The 27,072-nt window shown below is 48.6% G+C and overlaps 1 protein-coding gene and 1 non-coding gene across 2 annotated transcripts in view; both read right to left on the bottom strand.

Annotated features, from left to right (window-relative positions):
* Positions 1–27,072, bottom strand: part of E23 (ABC transporter G family member E23) — a 482,421-nt gene that overhangs the window by 355,573 nt on the left and 99,776 nt on the right. The window lies entirely within an intron of this gene.
* On the bottom strand, positions 18,397–18,468 carry TRNAE-CUC (transfer RNA glutamic acid (anticodon CUC)). Its single transcript has one exon. It is a non-coding gene; the product is annotated as a tRNA-Glu (tRNA).

The raw sequence follows: 27,072 nt of genomic DNA, 5'->3' as shown, positions 1-27,072 counted from the left end.
ACCACGATGTGATTTGCGAGGGACACCGTGAGCCTGAAAGTTCGACCGCCTGATGTTCTTTAAGGTACACTGACGTCGCACAGTAGTCTGCCTCGGTGGAACAGTGGCTACGGCGCTAGGCTGAGGTCGTCGGTTCGATCCCCACCAAGGCGGTCGCATTTCGATGGAGACGAAACGGTAGTGGCCAGTGTACTGTGCTATGTCATTGTACGTTAAAGAACACCGGATGGCCAAGATTTCCAGAGCCCTCCACTACGACGTCGCTCATAACCATGCGGTTGTTTGGGGACGTAGGCCTTCGAATTTCGTTATCAATAAACGCGCCACACAGTGAACAGGCCACTACCATTTCACCCCTAAACGAAACACGACCGCCGTTGCCGGGTCGAAGCCACGCCTTTCGAGTCGGGAGTTGAGCATCAGAACCACCGCGGCGGGTGTTCGCTAATGCTGTAAATAGCAGCAGCATGGGCCGAAGCTTTCTCGTATGAACAAGTCTAGCGTCGTGTGCGTTTGGCGAAGTGCTCTCTGTGAATCGGGTCGACATGAATATTTCAGCTTTTTAGCTAATGTAAATGCCGTTTCCCGCCCATGGCGTGGATGAGCGAGCACAGCGACAACGTGCAAATAATCGCCCATTTCTGAATTTCCTCTCTCCATATGTGAATAGTATTACGGAGTATTATCTCCCAAAACTGTGATACCAGTATGAGGGACGCCGTAGTGGAAGACTCGAAAAATTTCCACCACCTGGGGTTCCTTGACGTGCACCTAAATCTAAATAAATGGGCATCTATAGCATTTCATCTTTAACTGCCGAAATTCGATCACGTGACCTTCGGGTCAGTAGTTTAGCCTCCTAACCACCAGGTGACCATGGCCTGAAAGGTAAGTAGGGTATGCGGAAATCGTACACTACCCATTTACTTTTTAAATAGGAACCAACTCGCCCAGCATACCTTCAATTGAAGGCCTCTTTCTCTCTCCGTTCTTTTTTCGCCCGGCGAAGCATGTCGGCCAGCGTGACCAGTACACCTTTTAATGACGAGCATCGATGTAGCCTCAAGTGGCCGCCTATAGATCTTACCCTTCTCCCCCTTCCGGCATACCGCAGTTCACCTCCAGGATTGCACAAGAGCAGCACAAGCGCGTCGTTTCTCGATGGAACACTGCGGTGAGAAAGTGGCGTACCCTCCACTTTTTTCCGTCGAGAGTGCAATGGGCGGTGGTCCCTGCGCGCCGATCTCACGATATCCCGCGTTCCATCGGGTTAAAACTTCTCGGAAGCGGCTAGAAGAAAGGAGAGAGAGAGAGAGAGAAGAGACCGGGAGCAGAATGCGTGGCTGCAATGTTGCGCAGCAAAAGAATGGACGAGAGGCGAAGGAGCACCTCGTTTCCTGCAGCTCGCGGTCGCTCGGTCTGTCGGTCGAGCCGAGTCGGCGCAGCGCGGAATCCTCTCCTCGGGCGGGTTCAAAGTACCGCGCGCGAAGAACAATCCGCTGTTTTCATATCGGGCCGATGTTGGGCCGAGGAGGGAAGGAGGAGAGAAGGCGAGGCTTCCGCTTGGGCGAGGACGGGGAAAGGGTCAAAGGGGGTCACCGGCTTCGCAGAAGCGGCCACTACCCACCACCGCCACCAAACATCGCGCGAGACGCGGGAGAATCTTGTGTTGCCCGACGCTTCGAGGTCGGTGACTTCGCGGCAGCAACAAGAGCATCAGCGAGCCGACCGAGAGGCGAAACAGCACCTCGCAGAGGCAGCTAGGTCCATCGTGCTTGCATCACTGTTGCGGCAGCAGCCACCGGAGTATGTACGCGCGTGTGCAGCGGGCAGTCGCGTGTACTGCCCTTTCTGCTCCTTCCTCCTCTCCCCAACCATGCGGGGTCCCGGCCGCCCTCTCCCACTCGGTTCGCGCGCCCCTGGCTACAAAATACAGGGAGCGCGCGAAAAAGGCTGTTTACCCTGGCCGCATGCGAATAGAAGAATGAAAAAGAAAAAAGAAAAGCGCTTCGTGCGTGATCCAATCAGCAAATGGCCTCCGGATAGCCGCGCGCGGCGGGAGGACCAATGAAGACTGCTGCTGTTTCGCGGTCATCACACCCGTTCTACGGTGCGGTGATGGCTCATTCGTGGCGTGTTATACGTAAGACTCACCTCGCACGTGCCGAGACCATGCACCGGTTATGTTGTTTCAACGCAATGAGATACTTACGCGGTGCTGTTCTAAATCACCGTCTTGTACGCGGCGCAAATTGGCTACATCGTAGTGTATAGCTACCGCGTGTCGTAGCTATTACGCGCGGATGCGGCGGCTGAATACGATGCGGGGGCTATTGACTCGGCGATGAATCGCCGCCAGCCGGTGTATGTATAGCGGTTTCGCAATACACTCCCTTCCCCCTCCACTTTTTTTTCATTTTTACCGTACAGCCTCGCGTATCTCATGTTAATGGGTCGTCGATTAATGTGGTCTAGATGATAGCATTCAAAGCGGCGCATGTGCTCCCGCCGACAAACTCAGTAGCTCTGTCAGCGATATTAATCGACGTGTAGGAATGAATTAACCAGTAGGTACAGAAGATACTGTTGCGACGTCTCCTCAAGCTGTCGTCCCCCTCGACACCTTCGCCCTTTCTTTGAGTGTGTCGAGTAGTTATGCAGAGCTATCGCTAAATGAGCTTTCAATAGTATCGATAATTATTTTTAACCATCGATAGTTTTTTTTATGTTATCGATAGTTATTTTTAACAGACGATAGCGTAAAAAATATCGATAGCACTACTATCAAAAAACAATCAATATTATCGACAGTGCAGCCAATTCTACCTTTAAGAGTATTGCGGCCGATGGTATAATACATGCTGCTATGGATAATTATGCTCGATTCCATCCAGTACTCGATTATCATAATGTGTGAGCAATGTTTTGGTGAACGAAATAAAATATTGCCGAAAACAAAATGCCAGAATATGTCTATAAATAAATAGATATACAGCAGTAGCAGTTACATCTTACAATTAGAAGCTCAGCTTTTAATGTGTTCATCTGGAAATCACGAAATAGAATACCATAATTTAGAAGCCGCGCAGTTCCGCCACATTGAACGGCTTCCTTTCTGCTGGAGGAACGATGGCATGTAAACTGTCTTGCCCTTGAACCCGGGTCTCCCCCTCCACCATAGTACACCGCACTCGGGGAATCATGTTTACGCTGCAAAAGTACGTTAGCGCGGCTGAACTTATAATAAACGAAAGTACTCTATCAAGCTTCCTGTCGATAGCGCTATCGATAGCTTTTACTACCATGGATACTTCGATAGTGACTCAACTATAGATAGTATCGATATGACCATCGACAGTTCTTCAGGAGCTGTGGGAGGTTGCCATGCACAGGTACAAAACCCTCGACCTTCAGGAGGCTATCCTGAGGTGGGCTGAGGTGGCACAAGAGGCCTACCGCGAGTGGGACCATCGACAGTTCTTCAGGAGCTGTGGGAGGTTGCCATGCACCGGTACAAAACCCTCGACCTTCAGGAGGCTATCCTGAGGTGGGCTGAGGTGGCACAAGAGGCCTACCGCGAGTGGGACCATCGACAGTTCTTCAGGAGCTGTGGGAGGTTGCCATGCACCGGTACAAAACCCTCGACCTTCAGGAGGCTATCCTGAGGTGGGCTGAGGTGGCACAAGAGGCCTACCGCGAGTGGGACCATCGACAGTTCTTCAGGAGCTGTGGGAGGTTGCCATGCACAGGTACAAAACCCTCGACCTTCAGGAGGCTATCCTGAGGTGGGCTGAGGTGGTAGAAGAGGCCTACCTCGAGTGGGATCTCTCGCCCCCTCGCAGCCCCTTTCCCTTAAGATGGGATAAATAAAGTTGTTTCTCTCTCTCGCTCTCTCATCGCTAATGTCGAGGCCTCTTTTTTTATTAACGCAGATAATGCTTGCTCCACCTTATTCACAATCTCGTCGAGAGAAGGTGGCATCGTTTTACTCTTTCGTTTTCCTGTCGAGGTGCCCAGAGTTTTCTTGGGAACACATCTTTCTAATAATTCATCATCACTGTCATTTGTTTAATTTTTGATCTGTTTTTATCTGTTTCTTTTTATTGTACACGCCTTGCAAGGTCTTATTAGTACCACTGAGGTGTCTATAAAATTAATCAAAGTATGCACAACGAAGCTTATATTAAAGAGTATTTGATGAAACGAAATAAACCAATCGTCGCATGTTTCTACTTCTGCTTTCGCAACTTCCAACGGAAACAAAGTATCTTCAGTGCTACGTAGTACAAAGGTAAATACTATAATAATTCTTGGCTGTGTCATGTATTCTTCGTACGTAGTAGAGAATATGCAGTGAAAGCAGTTTCCTAAATACCGAGCACCGATTTATAAGCACAAACTTCCACGCGTGCACAGTTCGGTGCAAGCTACATGTGCTCAGTCATTTTTTTTTTCCTTGCCCATTCAGTCTTTATCTAAACTATACACTATCTAAACTATCATTTGAGTAGGCGGGTACAAGTATTCATATATTCTTCGCATTCTTCAAAAACACTGTTCTGGTTTTACGTCCCAAAAACAACGATGTGATTACGAATGCACCGTATAGGAAAGGGCTTCGGGAACTTCGACCACACGGGGTTCTTTGAGGTGCACCTGAGTTTAAGCACACAACCCCCTGGCATTTCACCCCCGTCGAAATGGTCTCCTGCGGTTGGGATTCGAACCCCTGACATACGGTTCAGCAGCCAGGCAACGCCTAACCAATATACCAACGCGGTCGGTACACTTTTCGACATATTCCTTTCGACGATCTCTACTGCAGACTTCATGCGAGAAACAAACACTTGTTTACGTGCCGCATGAATGCGGTGCCGTGTTGTAAACTATATAAAAAGTGCCCAAGAGGTCGACATTCCAAATAAAACAATAACAATATACGCATTCCTCGTACCCCTTGTTTGTTTGTATTCGTTATATCGCTGCGTGTTAGGAGCGCGGCCGGGCAAATCTCTCTCCGAGTTGTTTTTCCATCGATCAAGCTTTCTGTCCTTGCAGTGTTTGCGTTTAGCCACAAGACGAATAGTCGCACGTGTGCGTGCGTGCCTGACCTCGTAGACGGACACGCTTTCACGAATATTTATACCCCGTCCCAGTACTACATTACTGATGAGAAGCGATTGCGCTGTGCTGCATTCACAGGACAACAAATCACGTTCGTTTCGGCGATTCCAAGAGCACACCCGGCTTGAACAAACAAGACGATAATTTAGGTTTTGTCCTGCAAGCCTCTGTTCTGACCTCAATTCATTCGCTCGTTATTGTGAAACGGCGCACATCCTTATGGAAATGTTGCTGTCTTAGACATCACTTCGTAACTCAGTGTCACTTTTAAAATAATTTCTCACTTTGATGATGTCATTCCCTTTCTTGCATCTATAGTACTGAAATTAAATATGAGCCCCCCTCCCACGGCTATTCGCGAATGAAATGCAATAATTACAGTCATCGGTGCCATCCATGTCTACTTTTGGGTCGTCTGTGTTCACGATCCCTATGTTTAACGGATGACAGCCGCAGAACCCAACTACTTGCACAAGGAGAAACACATAAATGAATACACGAAAGCATAATCTGAAGTCAAACTTAAAAACATGAAAAAAAAACTCCTGTGTATCCGAGAAGAGAATTCCTTATGAACGTATATATATATATATATATATATATATATATATATATATATATATATATATATATATATATATATATATATATATATATATATATGTGTGTGTGTGTGTGTGTGTGTGTGTGTGTGTGTTGAGAACGACGGACCGATCCCGCCGAAGCCACCACTGTTGCGAAAGACGGCGACGCCAACACGGTCCCGGAGGCGCCACTGCTTCCAACTCCGCCGGGAAGGTCACCAGCCGTTTGGTAGCGTATGTTTATCAGCTCGCGACTGCTTCTGCGCAGAGCTGATAAGACGAGCGGACGAGACGACGGTGAGTTAAACAAGGTTTATGTACAGCATATTTACAGAGGCGTTACAATTTCGGCACTGGGGCCGACAGAGACTCGAAGAGCCGAGCTCTCTTCTCTAACACATAGGTCAGCCTTTCGCCTAAGACCGCTGACTCACACACATGTCGGCTCTCCGACATGGGGACTCCTCTCTCGTAGGACTGCCGATCGCGACGCGCCGCAGGGCTTCTTTTATTTACACCGGGTCCAACCAAAATGTCCAATCAGAAGCGCCGCTGGTCGTCAGCGCAGATTCTTCCAATGGGGTTGCCGCGCCATGCGTCAGACCACCAGACACGAGAACGCCGGCTCGCTGTCACGTGCGCCGCTGACTCAATGCACGTGGGCGAGAGAGGCGCCGCGCGTGTTCACGCCGTTGAGATGTTCGCGTCAGGCAGACGGCGGGCTGGCCTTGACCCAGATTGCCTTTTTCAGAGGCACGGACGTTTGACGAGGACTCGCTGGCATAACAGCACCCCCGCCGCCAGACAATGCACCGGAAAGACGAGCTGCTTCCACGGGGCTCGGATGTCAGGTGCGCTCGTTCGCCAGGTCCCTCCAGGTTCGCCTCCAGGGCCATGGGGAGAATACAGCTCCAGACTGTTCCGGGAACACATCCCATTTTTGACGACGGATCCCAGCTCCACTGGCTTGTCGCCACAACTTGCTGGCCAACTTCGCTCGTCTCTTCTGACCATCTTCGGTTTCAGCACTTGTCGATGGTTCTGCAACTTGCTAAGAACGGTTCGACAACAGACAACACACGACACAAGCAAGTGCCCTCGGTCACCCGCAGAACACCAGACAAAGTATAGTACAACATATACCTATCTACGTGTTTATCGGAATTTTGTTCCCTCTACATCAAGAGGCACATGTGGGACAAAAGACTCTTAAAATGACAACTCAATTCAATTTTTTTTCCCACGTACAACAACGTAACGAATTAGAATACCACAAAGTTGGCCCCTTGAGATCACTCTGAACGAGAGCGCTCAGCCCAGGTCGTGATGAGGTCAAAATTTTGCCCCGAATCGCCAGCCAGAAACCGAAAGGTTGAGAAGGTACTAACTAAACGCACTGCTCAATGCACCTGCATTAACGTTTAGCCTTCCTTTTTTGTAGCGAACGTCAAAGTTGCGCTGTGGAGCAACATGCTCCACCTCAGTAACCGGCCACTTTTAGGCGACGATACCTATGCGGCACCGAGAGCGGCTCACACTTGCGACGTTGCACAGGGGAACAACAATACGGCTTGCTACGGATTGACTCGTCACCGCTTAGCTCGATATCGTGTTCGATCACCCTCGTGTTTCCGGGGCGGTCCGAAAACACGTCTTCAAACTCGGAACCAATCTTTTTCAGGTCCTCTTTCTCAGGTCCTCCTTCACTTAAGCTAGGCTCTAGGTTTATCTGCTCCCGGATTACTTTCGATCCCCCTTCAATTACCTCACTAGAACTCAAAATTTCTGCTTCCTCTTCCTCTGAAGCATTCAACAACAGATTTACGACCGCTTGATGTTGAACGTATGGTTTCATCAAGTTGTAAATTTTGTCCGGCCGCCTTCCTAATTTCACTTCATAATTTGTATCGCAAAGCTTCGATAATACTTTGGCGGGCCCTTCCCACTCAACCTCAAGCTTGTTCTTTTTGAACGGCTGCAGCAGCATTACCCGATTCCCTACTTCAAAAACACGCTTCTTCACCGATTCCTCGTAGGGCTCCTTCGACAGCACTTTTGCCGCGTTTTTCTGGCTTTCCACTAGCGCTTCAATTTGGCTTTCCACTAGCGCTTCAATTCGGCTTTCCACTAGCGCTTCAATTTGGCTTTCCACTAGCGCTTCAATTTGGCTTTCCACTAGCGCTTCAATTTGGCTTTCCACTAGCGCTTCAATTTGGCTTTCCACTAGCGCTTCAATCGAGAGATCCTCACGCTGCTCTCGAATGAGCGTCTCTCGATCAACTCTCGGCAGCTCGCTCCAACTTTCCGCTACAGGCGAGAGCGTTGCAACCCTCTCGCTCTGACTCAATGGCGCCATGTCGTCTCCCTCTAAGCATACCGCGCCGGCCGCTCCCGCGACGGGCCGCTCGCGTGACTGCTCACATGACTCATGCGGAAAATTTCCCTTCTGGGGTTCCGTCGACCCGCCGACAAGGTCACTTGAGAGTTCACCGCATTGAACAAGGTCAAGCTTCCGCGCTTCCGATCGCGTGAGGGCCATGCACGCTACGTTGGGGAAGAACGATTTGCCCTGCTCTTTGAGAAGCTGCTCCGAGTTGTTGGAGAAAAGATAAGGAAAACGATCATTTAGCGCGGCAGACACAGCCGCTTCGGTGCGAAGCTTACCGAACGGGCCTTCAATGACAACCGTGGCGATTGGTAAGCGAACACTCTGCTCCTCGGCGACTTGCCTGATCCACGCGCATTCTCCTGTAAAGTCATCCGGAGACACCAATGAAGGGTGGACAACGTCCATGGTTGCCGCTGAGTCTCTAAGTGCTCGGCACGTTTTCTCATTGACCCTAATTTCTTGGAGATACGGCTCCAACAACCGCATGTTTTTTCCTGATTCTCGGATTGTTGCGAAGGCAAACTTTTCCTGACAGTTTCTCGCGATGTGTCCTTCCTTTTTGCAGTTGTAGCAGATTAGCGGCTTCCGTTTGTTTTCCGATTCAAATGCTTGTGTGGTAGAAACCTCACTCGATTTATCCGCTTCTGTTTGCCCTTCCCCTACACTGTCCTTCGTAAGAGACGGGTCCTTCTTGAAATTACGGTGCGGAGCGGGTCTCCGTTGATCAGGTTTCTTTGAAAAGCCCTCTTTTCTCTCATTCTTTTCAACGCGCACTGCCCTGCTGTGCAACTTTCGACGAGTATAATACTCCTCAGCTAACTCTGCTGCCTTGTTTAGCTGTACTTCACCAAGTCTGTCCTGCAGCCAAAGCCTGACATTATCCTCGATGCAGCGGTAGAATTGCTCCAATGCAACGCATTCCACCACTTTATCGCGGTCGTCATAAACACCTTCGCCCTTGAGCCATTCAATTAAATCGGCTTTAAGACGAAACGCGAAGTCAACGTGTGACTCATTCCCCTTTTCAGCATACCGGAACCTTTGCCTGAAAGCCTCGGGTGACAACTTGTAACGTCTCAAGAGCACTTCCTTAACCTCGTCATAGCTCTCAAACGCTTCCCTAGACAAGCAAGTTAATGCGTCGGACACTTCGCCGGGAAGAAGAGCTAACAGGTTCTGCGCCCAAAGAGACCGCTCCAAAGCGTTTCGCTCACAGACGTGTTCAAACTTGACGAGATACTTCGCCATGTCCTCGCCTACTACGAACGGTGGCAGTTGGTCCCGAATTCTAAAACTGCTGACCTGAATCGTCGGAGAAGCTACGCTAGGCGCCTGCGAACACTGTAGGATTGCCAATTCTAGTCGTTTCAACTCGAGACGCTCCTGTCTCTCGGCCTCCTCACGACGTTCGCGCCTTTCAGCTTCTTCGCGAGCTTCGCGCCTTTCAGCTTCTTCGCGAGCTTCTACTTCTCGCCTTTCAGCCTCCTCACGGCGTGCTTTAATATCCTCCCAGGCCTCATCGACTTCCTCAGCCGACACTCCCTCATATCCTTCATGATCTCAAGGATCGCTTGCTTTCGTTTCGCACGGCCCAAAGTAATGCCGAGTTCCTCACAAATTTCGATGAGTTCCTTCACTTTAAGGTTCTCCATCGTTCACACTAGCCTCTTGCTGTTTGCCCCTGTTAACAATTTACTTGCCGTACCCACTATAAGTCAACTAGCAAGACGCGCAAGCAATTTTTCACACTCCCGTGTTTACCCTCTCCGCATTAACTTTGGTTTCAAAGCACTTCGACTTTGCTTGAAACGATCAAAGCTCACTTCAATGCTTCACACAGCCCTTCTCTAAACTACTACAACCTGAGCTAGAGTAGTCTGGTGAACTGAGGGGAAAACATCAGGCACTCACCGCATCGATGTCGCTGACGCCGGCCGATCCCGCAGCTGCCAACCACTGTTGAGAACGACGGACCGATCCCGCCGAAGCCACCACTGTTGCGAAAGACGGCGACGCCAACACGGTCCCGGAGGCGCCACTGCTTCCAACTCCGCCGGGAAGGTCACCAGCCGTTTGGTAGCGTATGTTTATCAGCTCGCGACTGCTTCTGCGCAGAGCTGATAAGACGAGCGGACGAGACGACGGTGAGTTAAACAAGGTTTATGTACAGCATATTTACAGAGGCGTTACAATTTCGGCACTGGGGCCGACAGAGACTCGAAGAGCCGAGCTCTCTTCTCTAACACATAGGTCAGCCTTTCGCCTAAGACCGCTGACTCACACACATGTCGGCTCTCCGACATGGGGACTCCTCTCTCGTAGGACTGCCGATCGCGACGCGCCGCAGGGCTTCTTTTATTTACACCGGGTCCAACCAAAATGTCCAATCAGAAGCGCCGCTGGTCGTCAGCGCAGATTCTTCCAATGGGGTTGCCGCGCCATGCGTCAGACCACCAGACACGAGAACGCCGGCTCGCTGTCACGTGCGCCGCTGACTCAATGCACGTGGGCGAGAGAGGCGCCGCGCGTGTTCACGCCGTTGAGATGTTCGCGTCAGGCAGACGGCGGGCTGGCCTTGACCCAGATTGCCTTTTTCAGAGGCACGGACGTTTGACGAGGACTCGCTGGCATAACAGTGTGTGTGTGTGTGTGTGTGTGTGTGTGTGTGTGTGTGTGTGTGTGTGTGTGTGTGTGTGTGTGTGTGTGTGTGTGTGTGTGTGTGTGTGACGTCGAGTGATGGTTAGTAGACGTCGAGAAGGAAGAAGTGTAGAAAGGAATAAACATGGAGTATGAGTCAGGCCACGTCGCCCATTCATCATAGCGTCACACGAGTCGGCGGGATGAAGACCTCCAAGCCCCTTCATCAGTGTCTCATCATCGACGCAATTCTCCGCAAGACACCCTGACCATACATGGACTACCGTACAAGCGCCTAACATTACGCATCGACCAGCATCATGTTAGAACCATCTGCTGACCTTGACATCCCCAAGTACGCCGGATCAGCGGACGACGGACCTGTAGAAGACTGGTTCAACTTCTTCGAGCTCCACGCCGCGCTGCATCATGGTCGGAACGGGAGATGATCATCGACTTTACCGACTACGTCTCCGGTGAGGCTTTCAAATTCTACCTCATCCACATATTTCAAAAGGACGAATCATGGCAAAAAATCAAAGAGGAGATGATTACCCGTTTAACGACTATGACCAAGACCTGCTCAATGCCAACCATCTAGAGACAACCGCACACTGTCGTCAATTCCTTAAGCAGTCCTCAACCATTCGAAAGCCCAGTGCGAATCGACAACTGCCTCAAGACAAAGTGGCACATGAGTTTACTTACAGAAGGCCATGCGTATATTGGGAAAAACCTAACCGTCAAGCGCGCCTCCCTACTGCGCGAAAGTCAGCATTTCCGAAGTCATCGCTTCAGCATATGACCCGAGAGGTTGCTCAACCACCTGATGCCCTTCACTCTTCGTCTCGCATACGTGGTCCACCACCTGGGTTTTCGTCACGCGGTTTTTTAAGCGCTCCTATCGCTCACCACTTGCCTTATAAGGCCGCCGTATTCATGGAGGATGACCTGGCGCATCGGAAAAATACCCTGTCTAGCCATTCTTCTACCATACGGTTTCATGCATCACTGTCCGGCACACACAACCTCGAGAGTCCAAACAAAACAGAAGGCTCAGACAAATCGAACGTCACACGCTGCCATGCGCAAGAGCCTCTCGTAGTGAACAGTGTAGAAAAGGCTCCTGAAGAACTTTCTATCAACTCTGAAGCATCATCTTCATTGCCTGAACTGCATGACAACAGCTCACACACTACCAGCTGCTGAATGGAGACCCCATCAGGTTATCATGAAAACCAGCGCGATGTTCAAGAAGGGCTTCCACCGCAATACGGTCCACAGCAACGTCAGCAACGCCAGCAAAAGCAAGTCCGTGAATCGCAGACACTCCAATGGACACACCAACATGGACGACGACGCAAAGCATGCAAGCCTCTTAAAACAAATTCAAGAAGCGAGGCAACTTCGCATAAAGGATTGGCGCCAGAAACGCATTTGGCACAAAATATCAAGACTGCGCCTAAGATTACAGCTCCGAAACCTCAGGAAACACCGAACAAGACAAGAAGTCACCAGTTCTACCACGCAAAGATTCAGACACCGTCCCATTAGTTTACGACAACGGAGCCAACGCCACAGAAAACTACGAAAGAGACTGAACGTTATAATTTGTACAACGCACGAACATAGACATAATTCCTTGAACTTTAGTTCTTGTACACGCAGGCTGCAAGCACTAATTCTGTCTCAGCCGCGACACAGAATACAGCGCGTACGACAGAGGATTCGGCGCCTGCGGCATTCGACCTTCAAATGCTCCAAGGACTTCCAACCTTGTTCGTTCCTCGCAGCTGCTCAAGTCATGTCATGGTCAGTGCAGTTTTGCAAGACGCGGTTACCTTCTCCAGAACGCCACAGCCAACCTCGCCCACCAGAACTTCCGCATTCACCGGACTGCCGCACTTTTCTCTGAATTTTCGCCAGTTACGAAACACCACTGGGACATGACACCAATTGTGCATTTTGACATTTGTGACCTCTCAACCTTGCTTTGTTTACTTTTTCTTGTTCGTAATTCATGCCTTCTTTCGGGGGGAGGGGGAATCGTGTGACGTATCAAGTGATGGTTAGTAGAGGTCGAGAAGGAAGAAGTGCAGAAAGGAATAAACATGGAGTATGAGTCAGGCCACGTCGCCCATTCATCATAGCGTCATATATATATATATATATATATATATATATATATATATATATATATATATATATATATATATATATATATATATATATATATATATATATATATATATATATATATATATATAGAGAGAGAGAGAGAGAGAGAGAGAGAGAGAGAGAGAGAGAGAGAGGCGCAGGGACAGCGAGCGACGGAAGTAAAGAGAAGATAGGAAAGATGAAACACGGTCGCAGCAGTCCGAGGACGGGGCACCACTGGCGAGAGCTCTTGTCGGCAACAGGAGATGGCGTAGGAACCACCCAGTCGGCCAGAGCTGCACTGTCGTCGGAGATAGTGAGGGCACAACCAATCGGCACGGAATCTAGCGAGCGAGTCCAGCAAGCCACACCTGTGCAGCTTTACGTATAAATATATAGTTACCGCTTCGTGAACGCGGGGCTTAAGACCGGATCGTGAGAGTTCGATTAGGTTAGCTTAGCCTAGCGCGGCCCTCCACGTTGCCGTTCCAAGTTATGTTTTAGATTATGGCGCAGTTGCAAAAACTAACTGGAAAAAAAATTAACAGCGCACGAGAGGTTTTCGCGCATTACGACCCCGGGCCACTGAGATGACGAATCCAATTTAGCGTCGGAGCAGACGACCTCAAGCTAGCGCGTAAGCGTACGGTACATATAATTTTTCTTTTCACTACACGTGGCTACGTCACCGGAATCCCTCGCTCGCGCGTTGCGTCACGACCGAAAATCCACTCCCCTCACATTTCGCGAAGCGAACGCACCGACCCGCCTAATAAGCAACCGACGAACAGGAGCATTTGGGCGACGCACCCGAGGAAGGGAACGGTGACGTCATTCCCGTGGCGCTCCCAGTTTCGTCCGACGTCCCCCTGGTGCGGTCGCTTTCTTTCTTTCTTTCTTCCTTTCTTTCTTTCTTTCTTTCTTTCTTTCTTTCTTTCTTTCTTTCTTTCTTTCTTCCTGTCTTTCTTTCTTTCCTTCTTTCTGTCTTTCTTTCTCTCTTTCTTTCTTTCTTTCCTTCTTTCTTTTGCCGTGTTCGAATCAACGCAGCAGTCTTGCCTACTCTCCCACTTCTTTACACACTCCATCTCTCTTATAACTTACACGCTCGATGTTTCTTTCACTTTCCTTACGATTGCAGTAGTCGTGGGGGCGGGTGAATTCGAAGACGCGGATAGGGTGTGTGAGTTGAGGTTGGGGGGGAGGGGGAAGGTTTATCTCAGGGAGTTAGTGGCACCTAGCGACCGCGGGCGGAGTTTGGGGGGGGGGGGGGGGGAGTTTCCGAAAAGTAAGGCAAAATTTCAGCGCTCAGCCAAGTGAGACGGCCGCCGGCACGGAAAGCGTATATACTCCCTGATCGACGTTTTCTCTTCGTTCATGCTTTCACTCTTGCTGCCATTTTCTTTCATGCGTTTTTTTTTTTCTTTTGAAGCGTTTTAGAAGTCCTCTCTCGCAGACGGTAGTAGTAGCAGCAGCAGCAGTGGAAGAGACCGACATCGATGTCTGACGGTCGAACGCGGAATTCCAGCTTATCAGCGACGCGCATTCCCCTACCATGCCTGCCTGCCTGGCCGACTGACCATGAAGGCTGCTACTGCTAAGGCGAACGACAGCTGCTTCGGTTGCCGCTGGTTGGAAGACCAGTTCTAAGCGCTTCCTTTTTGCCTCTGTCCCCCAAGTTTCTTCGCATAGGGCGAGACATAGAAACGTAAGAAACGTGAGAAGATAAACAGAAAATGAAAAATTCGGAAAGTTGCTGCCTCGTCTTTATCTAGCTCGGCTCATTTCCTTCATTAGCATTTCGCTTTTTTTTTTCTTTCGCCGAAGCGCTTGACCTCTACCAAGGACGACAGGCACGACGAAGCCTTGTCCTTCAATCGGCGATTGTCGAACTTACGTCTATAGGTGAAACCGAAATTGTCGCTGTGGCCACTAACCGAATCAGTATACTACGAGCCTCATTCCTGCCGAATCATTTCTCTACACTACGACGCTTCTACGATAATAGTTAATTATGATTCATAGTAATAGTCTTTGTTATAGCGTCGTACTACTGTGAAACGTCGGGGAATCGCGATCGTACTGACAATTTCACTAAGCCCAGGAGCATCAAGACCATCAACCAGCGCAGCAACGTCGTCGTACAGCGGGCTGTACTCTAAACGTGGGGTTACTCGACCTGGGCTACTCCAAGGTGCACCTTTGTCCCAGGTCTTTTCGCCATGGCTCTGAATCGAACCCGTGTCCTCCAGGCTTAGTCACCCAAAATTTTGTAAGAGATGACTACAGTGGCATATTTTTTTTTTCTAGTCTTGTTCTTTCCCGGTGACTGCTTGTGCGTCGAATACCATGCATAATTTCACTTCCTGCTTTATTAAAATACGTGGGCCCTGTCGTGAAAGCTGTTTTGCTTGATTTGCTTTTTTTTTAACTACCAGCCTGCCCTCAGACGTCACTGTCGCTCATGATCCAGTGACGGACTGACCGACTCACGGAGGACAAGCCGAATGACCGCCTGATGACAAGACGGGACACCAATGAAAGACGAAAGTCTCAAGTGTTGACGAATCGTTGAACAAATAACGTCGATAGAGGTTGGGGGAGGGGCGAGCCAGGCGTATACTTAAGCATGCTTCTCAAAAATGCAGAGGTCTTACTCTGACCATACGTCGGCAAACCCACCCATGAGTCGACTGACTCAGACTAACTGAATGTCAGATATAACCGCGAGTACGAGAGAGTTCGGATGAGTAATGCATGGATTAGTCCGAGTGAGTCCAGCTGAGATTAGTGTTAGTGAGTCCGCTTGAGAAAACTTTAGGCCAGTCCGGGAGAGTCGAAGGGATGACTGTGTCCGGGAGAGCTGCACAGTATTGTGCCAAGCTATGGTGATAACTACTCAACTTCAGCATTGTTGTCAGCCTTATGATGTCGGCTCGCGTTCATACTCTAGTTTTCTCATACATACTTAAACAAACTAGTGGTCATACGCGAACTCAATGTCTATTGATCAGAGGCGAGAGTCACGGGCCCGTGATGCGCCTTGTCCTCCCCCAGGAAGCTTTCTTACGCCAATTCTTGATAAAAATATCTCGCCGGTCATCTCCATCAACAACGCTGCGGCAACCACTGATAACTCGCTTTTTAATGTAGGAGATCAAAATGTACTTTAATAGAGCATCGATTGCGCAAGCTACTGCTGTTAAAAAGTAGTGAAACCCAAGTCTAAAAAAATTAATGAACGCTAAAGGATTCATGAGTCGACTCGGATCAAGCCGTCAGTCTCAGTAGGGACATTATGGTGAGTTTAAGTCCGAGTGAGTCCTAGCGGCAAAATTTACGTCATCAGTGACTCTGAGCGAGCTCCACCTTTATTGACGACCTATTCTGACAAAGGCTTTTGGGGCGGCAGGAGCGATCGCACCCCCTCAAGCACCCCTCGATCCGCCACTGGACATTCGTTTCGAGGCACGTGCCGAGCCGCAGGAAAACTGCGCGCGCGCATGTCGCCATCTATCGGCTGCATATCGTAACTTCCTGGGCAACAGCGTGTCCTCTCGGCAAAGGGAAGCTCGTACCGCCTGTCAGTCCCCGTCTACCATATTCGTTCACAATTTCCGTGTGTATGAAATTCCTCAAAAGAAAATGCTGCGGCCCACGGCCCTTTTGCAAGCTTCAGCGATTTGAGCAACGTCTAAATCGTGCGCGCGCTCGTTTGTGTGTGTGTGTGTGTGTGTGTGTGTGTGTGTGTGTGTGTGTGTGTGTGTGTGTGTGTGTGTGTGTGTGTGTGTGTGTGTGTGTGTGTGTGTGTGTGTGTGTGTCACGCACGCACACTGAAATTGCGAAGGACACATTTTTTTGACAAGTTGGCTTTTTTGTTATAAATGACGCCATAACGCTAGAAAGACGACAGGCAGTGCGCTATTAACTCGGCAAAACTCTCGCTCGCTGGATGCCGTGCCGATCGGTTGTGCCCTCGCGATCTCCGACGTCAGCGTAGCTCTGACCTACTGGACTTGCCCTACGTCATCTCCTGGCGCCGATCTCCGACGACAGCGTAGCTCTGACCTACTGGACTTGCCCTACGCCATCTCCTGACGCCGACAAGAGCTCTCGCAAGTGGTGCCCCGTCCTGGGACTCCTGTGACCGTGTTTCCATCTTTCTTATCTCTCCTATCCCTCGATATGTCCTCGCTCGCTGTCCCAGCGCATCTCTCTCTCTCTCTCTCTCTCTCTCTCTCTCTCTCTCTCTCTCTCTCTCTCTCTCTCTCTCTCTCTCTCTCTCTCTCTATACCTTTAATATTATCCTTTTAATCCCTCCTTTACCCCCACCCCTTGTGAGCTACTGTTGAGGTGTCACACCCTGATGCAGAGAGTTACGGGGCTCACTTTTTCTTCTTTTCCTTCTTATAAACATAAACACTTCCCACATCTCGGCAAAACATAAAACACCAAGGCAACCAAAACTGAGAAATAAGCCCCAAGCCTCGTAAAACCCCCGATGGCAGTACGACTGAGAGAAACAAAACGAAAATCCGGCAGATCCCACGTACTGTACGAATCGATGTAATGCGAAGCAGCCATCAAAGAGCTGCACACATCACCTTGTTTGTCTTTGATGCAAATGAAGTCATTAATGTCATGACATTTAGCTTATTAGATGCCGCATGTTTCTTCTTCAGGCATGCATTCACAATCTCGCACATGTGATGCTAATGAAACGTATAATCTTGTATATACAACGCATAACCTGTCATTTACACTTGTATAACACACTCATGTCATGACCTACCCATTTTGGTAAATATTCAGTTAACAAAGCGGCCAGTTTCCGTGGCATGTAGATAAGGCCGTAACTGATATGCATGTCTTTATTTCATTAATAGCACCTGTCATTTGTGTTCGTCATACAGCCGTGTCAAGCAATACTAGTTGTGTTTAATATTAAGCTTGTTGTGTTTAATATGTAAATCATGGCCTGCATGACATGAATATCTTGATTTTCATTCTATACCACCTCTGACTTATGTTCGTTCATACGGTCGCGTCACTCAATACTGAATAATCGGAATTCCGTACTGAATTTACTTTGCGAATCGGCGCAGTACCTACTACGGATCTGTAAGGCAACGCACGCAGCTGCACACTTGGTTCGTGCCATTGCTGCTAACGATGGCTATGCCCGCGCGCAACCATTCGTTGCCCGATTTACTTTTTTTTTTAATGCCTGGTGCGTTTCTCAGCTTCTGTCGCGCTATACCGCATAAGTTGAGGAGACTGACATGACAATCGTATAGTTTTTTTTTTTTCGTAATAGTTCGAAACACTTGACATCAGCGTCATGGCTCATTTGGTACCATACATACGATATAGCTAGATGGGTTAACAATGGACGGCAGGAATCACAACATTTCGAATCTTGAAGGATCAGCGATCGTGGATGGCAGTGAGACCGCACATCTTGCGAAGGCAAAAAGAAAAAAAGCAAAAAATTGCAATTAAAAAACTTTCCGACACCGGGAATCGAACCCGGGCCTCCTGGGTGAGAGCCAGGTATCCTAACCACTAGACCATGCCGGAGTCGTCTGCACCTGCTTTTTATCTCATTGCAGTGGCTTTCCAAAGTGATTTTTCTAAACAAAGGCAACTTTGCCAAAGTGGGCGTTTGTGCCAGTGCATGGCACACCGATACCAAGTACTTTTCGTGGCTATGTGCTACGAGGCTACAAAATTGTTACAGCTGTACTGATGAGTAGTTAAGTTGGTGTGTTCCTTTTCCACTCACGTGGCTTATTATTTCATAAAGAGGGATGGAAAATAAGTTCATTGGGACATTTAACAAGGAAAAATCTATCGTCACTTAGTATGCCTGAAAATGGATTGGTCTATCAAATACCAATCGATTAATCACGCACCTTTTGTTTTTTTTTTCATTAACTCTGAGAAAGACAAGTAACGTACGGATATTCTTATCATTATTCTGTCGTACCATGTTTTGTCTGGAACACGTTTAAAATACAATCATACTGGTGGACATTTTTGTTCACCGACAGCGCGCCCCGCCGCAGTGGTCTAGTGGCTAAGGTACTCGGCTGCTGACCCGCAGGGCGCGGGTTCGAATCGCGGCTGCGGCGGCTGCGAAAAATGTTGTAGGTCCGTGTGCTCAGATTTGGGTGCACGTTAAAGAACCCCAGGTGGTCAAAATTTCCGGAGCCCTCCACTACGGCGTCTCTCATAATCGTATAGTGGTTTTGTGACGTTAAACCCCACATATCAATCAATCAATGTTCACCGACAGCGCGTAATCCGAACACAGCGCATACCTCGACGCGCTGTGCTCGGAGGCAGCTTTGCAGCTGCTGTGCCAGTTGTCACGTGATCATAGAGGGCGGTGGCGAGGTTTATGCTGGGCGGAGCTTACGTGCCGCCACTACGGTGTTCAACCGCGACGTCGCTACAAGCGCCTCGGCATGTAGAAAACGCTTACCGCTGTAGACACTGTACAGCTGTTTGCAAACATAGAATAGGTCTAGAATGCATTAGAAATACATTTTTAAGTGTGAATACATTTTATAAGTGACCCCAAACCATCCACCGCCGTCGGCGGCGTCCGCAGTCTTCTCTCTTTCTTTAAAAGAAAGAGGACTTGGCGGGCCGCAGCGCGACGCTCTACCGAATAAGCCACGGACGCGACGCTGATATCGGTGTCAGTAACGCGCCTTATACCCCCTCCCCTTTCGCTCGCTCCTCCGCTCTCCTCGCTCGCTGCAGCTGCGCACGCACCCCTCTCTCTCGCGCGCCCGCCTTCTCTCTCAGGCTCCCGTCGAGAGCGGGTCGTGAGGGGGAGTAAAGTTAAAATCCGTTGGCATTCGCCAGTGAGTTGACGTAAACTCCCCCGTGTGATCAAATTGCGATTCCCAGGAACCATTACACCATAAAGGCACCATAGTGTGAATAATAAATATAATAGTGCGAATTAATAAATACCGCTCATAGCATCACCCCGTGTATTCGCACTTAACCATGTTCACCCTCGGGGAAATGCTTGGGAGTTTTTTTATGTGTATCATTGCTTCGCACGAGATCACGGATCCGGCTTCGGCGGCGCCATCCACACCCCCACTGCGCATGCTCGTGTCTCGTGCCAACTGTCGCTTCCCTATACCCATCTCTCGCCCAATCCTCCTTGCTCTCGCCTCGCAAGGCCGACGCAGGTAGCGTCTGCTAGTAAAAAAAAAAAAAAAAACGACTGCTCGCGCTGCATAACTGTTCACTGACCACCTCATATACGTAGGCACCAAGGAGGATTAAAAAAAAAAACGCTGGAGTGGAAGCTCCCGCATTGCCTTGCCAGCAGAAGTGATGCCAGCTTTCGCCACTGCCAAGATGGCGGAAACATGCTCTTCTCTGGTAGTGCCCACTTGAAGATCAAGTGGCTTCGGTATGTTAATGCAAATGCTACGTTACTTCTATATCAAAAGATAGTTGATTCCCTTAGTAAGATGGCCAGCGCAGCCGCCATCTTGCCAGAGGCACGGCTTGACTTCTATAGGCAATGATTTCCACTCCAGCATTTTTTTTTTTAATGCTCCTTGGTAAGCACTAGATCGCGCGTTTGGAATTCGGTCAAGGGCGTCTTTACTTGGCTTTCGCTTGACTTGACGCTTTGCTTGACTCGAGTAGATGCGCTGGAAGCAACAGTACCTTCAACCAGGGGCACAACTCAACATCAGCGTGCCGACACTCGTTGAAGGACGGGCTTCTTCATCATTCAGCAAATAACAATAATAAAGACGAAATAACAATTAAGCATTGCCAAACAATACCGGATTCCGCAACAATCAAGCGATAGCCCCGACACTCTGCGACGCCTTCACTCGAGTTCCCCTCGAGGGAAGATGCGCGTGGCTATTTTAAACTAATACGTGGTAGAACACGTGCTTGCTACGCAGAAGGTCGAATTTCCACTCGAAGCGAAGATTTTTAGAATTTATTCATGTGCATATTTCTCGAATTTTTGTTGACGGATAGCACCGATTTCGCGCTCATAACCAACGACACCAATTCGAAGCGAGCTGTGTAACGTTATTCCGTTAAAATCGTCTTATCGACTCCTTCGGTCATGACACGCCGAGTTCCGTACATCTGTTCCATTCCGTGTTGTCAACAGATCACTAACCATTCGTTCAGCTGTTAACTTACAAAGTGGATACATTGACAGTCCAAAATGGCTGCATTGACCTTAATCCAGTAAAATGAAATGGGCGTAGGCGCCGTTATGCCACTGTCACGACTACTAGCGACTACGACTGATATTCCCACGTTTAAAAGAACGTACGTGTACCCATAATGTGGACGGAGCAATTACCGTCCCCGTAGAGAACCGGACGTCCTACTCGAAGGTCGCCAGCTCGGTTTCAGCATGCGCCCAATCAACACGCAATCGAAGCTCGTTAAACGAACATTGATATAGCGAATTATCGGTTATAATGAACTGAATGCAAAACTTTCGGCCACGTTCACTTTGTAGGCAATGATTCGCTATATGCCGAAGCTGAAAACGCGAGAGCTGCTGTGATGCCGGCTGTAACGAAGAAATATAGCTGGTTTGTCCTAGGCTTATATACAACTCAGCAGGTAGCATAAAAATCAAAATAACGAGGGGCACTTTGCACCAACATTTTTTTTTCCTTTAGCGCGATTGTGAATCGGCGTTAAAAGACAACAGTAAATGTCCGATGTAGCATCCTTCTTAAGGAAATATGAACTCAGGCACGTTTGCAAAATGAAGTTTGTTATGTTGTAGTTTGACCTTCTCATCTGACGGCCTCCCCAGTTTGGAATACCATATTCTTAGAAGACAGATAAGAATCACTTTTTTTTTTTTTTCAATAGAGCATTTTCGCACGATCCAGACTGCCGACTAGTGAGAAGTTATTTGAGCTCTAGTGTTACAACGAACATCGGATGTAGCGAACTTAATCATTGTCCCAACGTTCCTTTCATGACGGTTCGACTACGTCGAAAATTTCAATATAATATCTTAGTCATATTATTATAATGATTACATTAGTGCACCGCGTCAATAGCGTGGGCAAAATAGTTAGAAGCCATCAAGGCACAGGATATGGAGTGTGTAATACCCAGAAAATTTCGGGGGGGGGGGGGGGGGGTCGTACAATATATATATTTTTATTTTTCAATGAAGGTCAACGCTCTGCGAACGAGGACGTGGTGCGAACAAATACGCATATGACGCGTATATTTAGCCCGCAAGGAAAAAACAAAGACGCAGCGATGTGCACTGGTCGTCTCGCGTGACGCTGATATATCCTTCCGCGCTCGCAGTGCACAAACCAGCGATGACGCCAACCATGTTTACGTCGCCAGCGGCTCTGCTGCCGCACGCGTTAAAGGATTTTGCGCTATAGCCGCTTGGGCAACGGACTCGCCCGCCGCCGGGTTATGGGGCCTGTTTTCTCTTCGCGCTCGGTCGGCGGCTTCTCGAGAAGTGTGACGCAAAAGGCTGCGGGGTTTCGCTGGACGCCGTTCCGTGGCCAGCTCTGTTCGTTTCTGCAGCTTGCGTTTCTTTTCCCCCGGGGCACTCAGCGGGAAGGAAAAAAAAAAGAGGACGAAAAAAACGCTAGTCGCGACTGAACAGCGTGCACCACACGCATTTTTCTTTGGTAGACATAGTTAGCGTGTTGACGCGCGTCGCGAAATCTCGGCTATTGCGACGTCGTCTTGTTAATGGGCGACGGCCTAGGCTTGCACATGTGCGAGCGTACGATCGTGGTTGGCGAGTTTCCTGTGCGTGAAGTAAATCATGCAGCTCGGTAATTTGCCCATGCAGCTGTAGGTGTTGCTTAGGCCCTTCGATGTCGCCTCGCTGTCCGTCTAGACATTCAGGCCTAAAGGTGTTCCTTTTTGCGAAACATAACAGCGATGTCTCCAATCTTTCTCGCACCTTTCCTCGTCTCGGGCGGTGAACCTTTCAAGATTAAATGCCTGATCAAACGCGCTAAGTGATCATCGGCATCGGCGACGTCGACTCGAGTGATGTGAAAAAAACATCAACATATGATGACGTCGCCCTAATGACCGCGTGACGATGACATCACATGTGATTATGATTACGTCGTCACACGACATGGGCGCTTAATCGAAGACGGGCCGATCTCAAAGGTACCGTATGCAGCCGCGTTAAGTGGTGGGATTTTTCGTGCTGGGTCAATATAGTCGGAAAAGGATATATATATATATATATATATATATATATATATATATATATATATATATATATATATATATATATATATATATATATATATATATATATATATATATATATATATATATATATATATATATAAGCCTTTTGCCTTCCAGATGTCTTAGCCAAATGCATGCATTTTCGGATTGGTGTTCGCGGCAGTCATGCGCACGTAACTTTTTCAAATTAAGGTAAAACATAAAAACCAAGGTTTTACGGTTTTACGAACTAAATGCATCGCGGCGCGATCCCCGCTGGCGCACTGCAAACGACAGCTCCAACGTCGCGTTTAATCAGTTCAAGCCACGCGTTATCCGGCCCGTTTCCAACTGTAAAGTAAACGTTTGTAAACATCTAGCTCACCGTGCTTAGCACTCAACAGCACGCACAAAGGGCAGCAGGCAACAAGTAATGAAAACCCGTAGCGGATGTAATACCACTATACATGTATACACAACGTATACAGGCGTCGCCGATAGTATACAGCGCGACTAGAGATGACTCTTTAAGATGAACGTAGGGCAAATCTACATATACATGTTTTAGTATATACAGGAGTATACCTACATGCAGGCAGCATATGCAGTAACTATATAAGTGCGACAAGCGCTCCCATCAAGACGTAACCATCGGTGCAATTTGGGAAGTTCAACCCCGCCTTGAATGTTTGTACATTCTGTACGCATATATGCATATGCAAGCGCGCATATACAGACGCACGAACACACATAAAGGGACGTCGACCCACCATTACCCTCTTACTAAAAAAAAATCCCCCAAGGCTCCTATAGTTCACGCTATATGTATGCTCAGGAACAACACCTCCTCTATCCTTTTTTATAGAGAAGGCGTCGTCACGACTCGGTACATTACAAAACGCTTCAACAGTAACAATCCTCGGTGTATTGACTGTGACAAAACTTGGATAGGTGATTGAAACAAATAATCGAGAAAGATAAAGAGCTGATAAAATGGGACCAACACATAGCGCTACGTACTGACTAATGAGCATGCGTTCTCAACTTAGTTCGATTACAGAGATTCATACCTCGCCCACCCTCTCCCACCGACGCCCCTTTTAACACACCTCCAAGAGAATACCGATGACCCGCGAAAAGTTATTCCACAACAACACACCCCTTTCCCACTTTCGATTTCAGGTAACGCTAAGGTCCCTATTTTTACGTAGAGGAAATTCAGGTAACACCCCTCCCCCTCCCCCTAAAAACAACTAAAGTCAAAATTCTGGATAAAGTCCTACCCGAGTAATACTCTTTATTCTTCACACGCTGCCTCCGTTTTTTTATTTTTATCTTGCTCTTTCTTGTGTAATAACGAATGACCAATTGGCACACTCTCCTCAAAAGGAAAAAAAAAACAAAAAACATGCCTGCGCGGACCACGCAGCAAAGTCACAGCGCATGCTGGAAGAGCGGCCTTTCAGAGCCTTTTCTGTACGCTACTTGGGTAAGTGCAACAAGCACACTTTCCGGGCACCCGCTATGCCATACATCATCATAATGTTTATTTAGTAAGGAGGCATTCACTATGTCACTATTCGTCATTCTTCGGAGAAGCGTGTTATCCGCTACACACCTACATGTAATTTTGATCAAAGGTTTTATGCAGTGGCTGACGACGATGAAGGAGTATGCCTGAAGTGGGTATGCGCCACAGGTAATAGCTGAACAAGAACAAGCTTTTGAAATGGGTTGGAGCATTGGACAACCCACTCGGTATACGCAATTCGCGTTGTGTGACGCCTGGTTGTTCCTTTGCTAGCTGTTCTAAAACGCTTTATTACGTATACTAACACAATCCTTTTCTCGACATCAAGCCTGCCTAAGGCAAGTTTGCAACCGGGTTTCAAGTGGATATAGTGTCTGGGAACCGGCAATGAAAAAAAAAAATGCGGCGTGTCCCTGCCGTACAATACTGGGACGTGGCACGCAGTGGACCCGAGGTCGAATCCCACTGCCCTCGTGAAGTTTTTCTTTTTTTTTTTAAGGCGATAGTACTTTTTGGGGACCTTCGACGGAAAAACTTTGGTCCGTCTGTCTATCTGTACATTGGTCTGTTTGTCTGACCTATCGATACTTTAAACGGCACCAAACGGCCAACCTCATCCGCAGCACCCACCAATGTTGCTCAAGGTTTAGCGTTCATCGTTGTGCAATTCTCATTTAAAAAAAGCAAATATTGCGCATATCTGAGGCACCATAACAACACGTCTATGTATTGTATATGTCTGCCTTTATACTAGAAGAAGCACACACAAGTAACTCCAAGGAATGTAGCGTTTATTGCGCTGTGTTGACAGTGCAACGCGATGCTCAGAAAGGTGTTTCTAACGCTTTGCTACGACGTCACGGTGGTGGCACCTGCCCGTCGCTTTGCGTTCTATACCTTATCACCTCCGAGACTGGCGCACATCTTTCTCCGCGGGTTGCACGCCTTCGTTTTCGAAGATAACTGCCAGATGGCACTTGTGTCTAACGTGCCTCGATGCGCTCGTTCGCCTCCGCTACACGCTCGAGGCACTCTAACGCAGCGCCTCCAGAATACCCTTCACCGATTTTTATGCGCAGAGCATCGAATGAACGTTTTGTTCACTCTCTCAGACGCAAGACTATCGTCTTTCGACGACATTAACAGTGTACCATAAAGATTCGGGCCATTTTTTTTTTTAATTTCATGCGGTAGTGGTTACGGACACCGGCAGCGGCGGACAACTCATAACAGCTTTCACTTAAAAAATGCCACAGCACACCCACGGAGTGAATGATGATGAGTAGGGCGAAGCTTCGGAGGGTTTTATCGGTAAACCGTGGGTCCATCTATCCATTCGTCTGTCTGTCTGTCTGTCTGTCTGTCTGTCTGTCTGTCTGTCTGTCTGTCTGTCTGTCTGTCCCTCTGTCTGTCTGTCTGTCTGTCTGTCCCTCTGTCTGTCTGTCCGTCCGTCCGCCCGTCCGCCCGTCTGTCTGTACCGCCATCTAGCGGACATTCCAAGACTAAACGAAAGGCGGCTACCTATACTACATACATCGAGGACGCACGACCCACGGCTTAAAGTGTTTTGCCCCTAAAACATCGATATGTGTGTACTTCAGCAACATTTCCTGGCAAGCTGGTTGTGATACATAGTTCATAACCGAAACAAGACGCAAAGATAACGCAGTGCCGATAGACACAGAAGACACATATAGAGCAGCACTCTGTCCTGTGTCTTTTTTTGTGTGTGTGCCTTGTTAAGTCTGAACGGTCTTACCTATGAACAGGTGGTATCTGGTGTAATTTTCAGCTGTGAAATTGACCCTGTCTTTCCTTTCTTGTACTTCATTTCTCACTCTTTTTTATTCTATTTTAACCTTAAGCTTCTCAGGTCTGGTGGTACCTTCTGCACAGAGGCTCGTCCACATCCGCGTCTCAGACGCGCCCGGTCTTCGACCAACTCCGGCGAACGCATCCTCCAGTACGCAACACCGAACGGGTCTGGGGAAAGGCGCCTGCATACGAAAACTGCGAAACCTTTCCCCGAACACTGCGAAACATTTCCCTGCAAGACACGAGCGTGTGCAGATAGCGAGTCCGCTGGCACGGCTTCTGACGTGGGTCAGTTGCGCGCGTGTGGTGTACGTACACACCCTGCTGACCGATTGTTTTGGCGGTCGAGGAAGCAACGGTCAGGAAGATTCCTGTTTACCGACGAGCGAAGCAAGGGCGCAGCTTTTTTCTTTTTTTTTTTTTTCTCGGGACTGTCGTGGTTACCACGCGGTGAAGCCACAATGCCGAGCGCTTGTTGTTGACACGCACGCACGCTTGCCCAGCTCGGACGTCAATGCCTTGCAGCAAACCACGCCTAAAAGCGCCACGAAGCAACTCCCGAAAATACAAAAAAAAAAGACCGCGCG

The sequence above is a fragment of the Rhipicephalus microplus genome, chromosome 3, assembly GCF_043290135.1.
Source record: "Rhipicephalus microplus isolate Deutch F79 chromosome 3, USDA_Rmic, whole genome shotgun sequence".
NCBI classification, from domain to species: Eukaryota; Metazoa; Arthropoda; class Arachnida; order Ixodida; family Ixodidae; genus Rhipicephalus; species Rhipicephalus microplus.
This window is presented reverse-complemented; position numbering and strand designations above follow the sequence as displayed.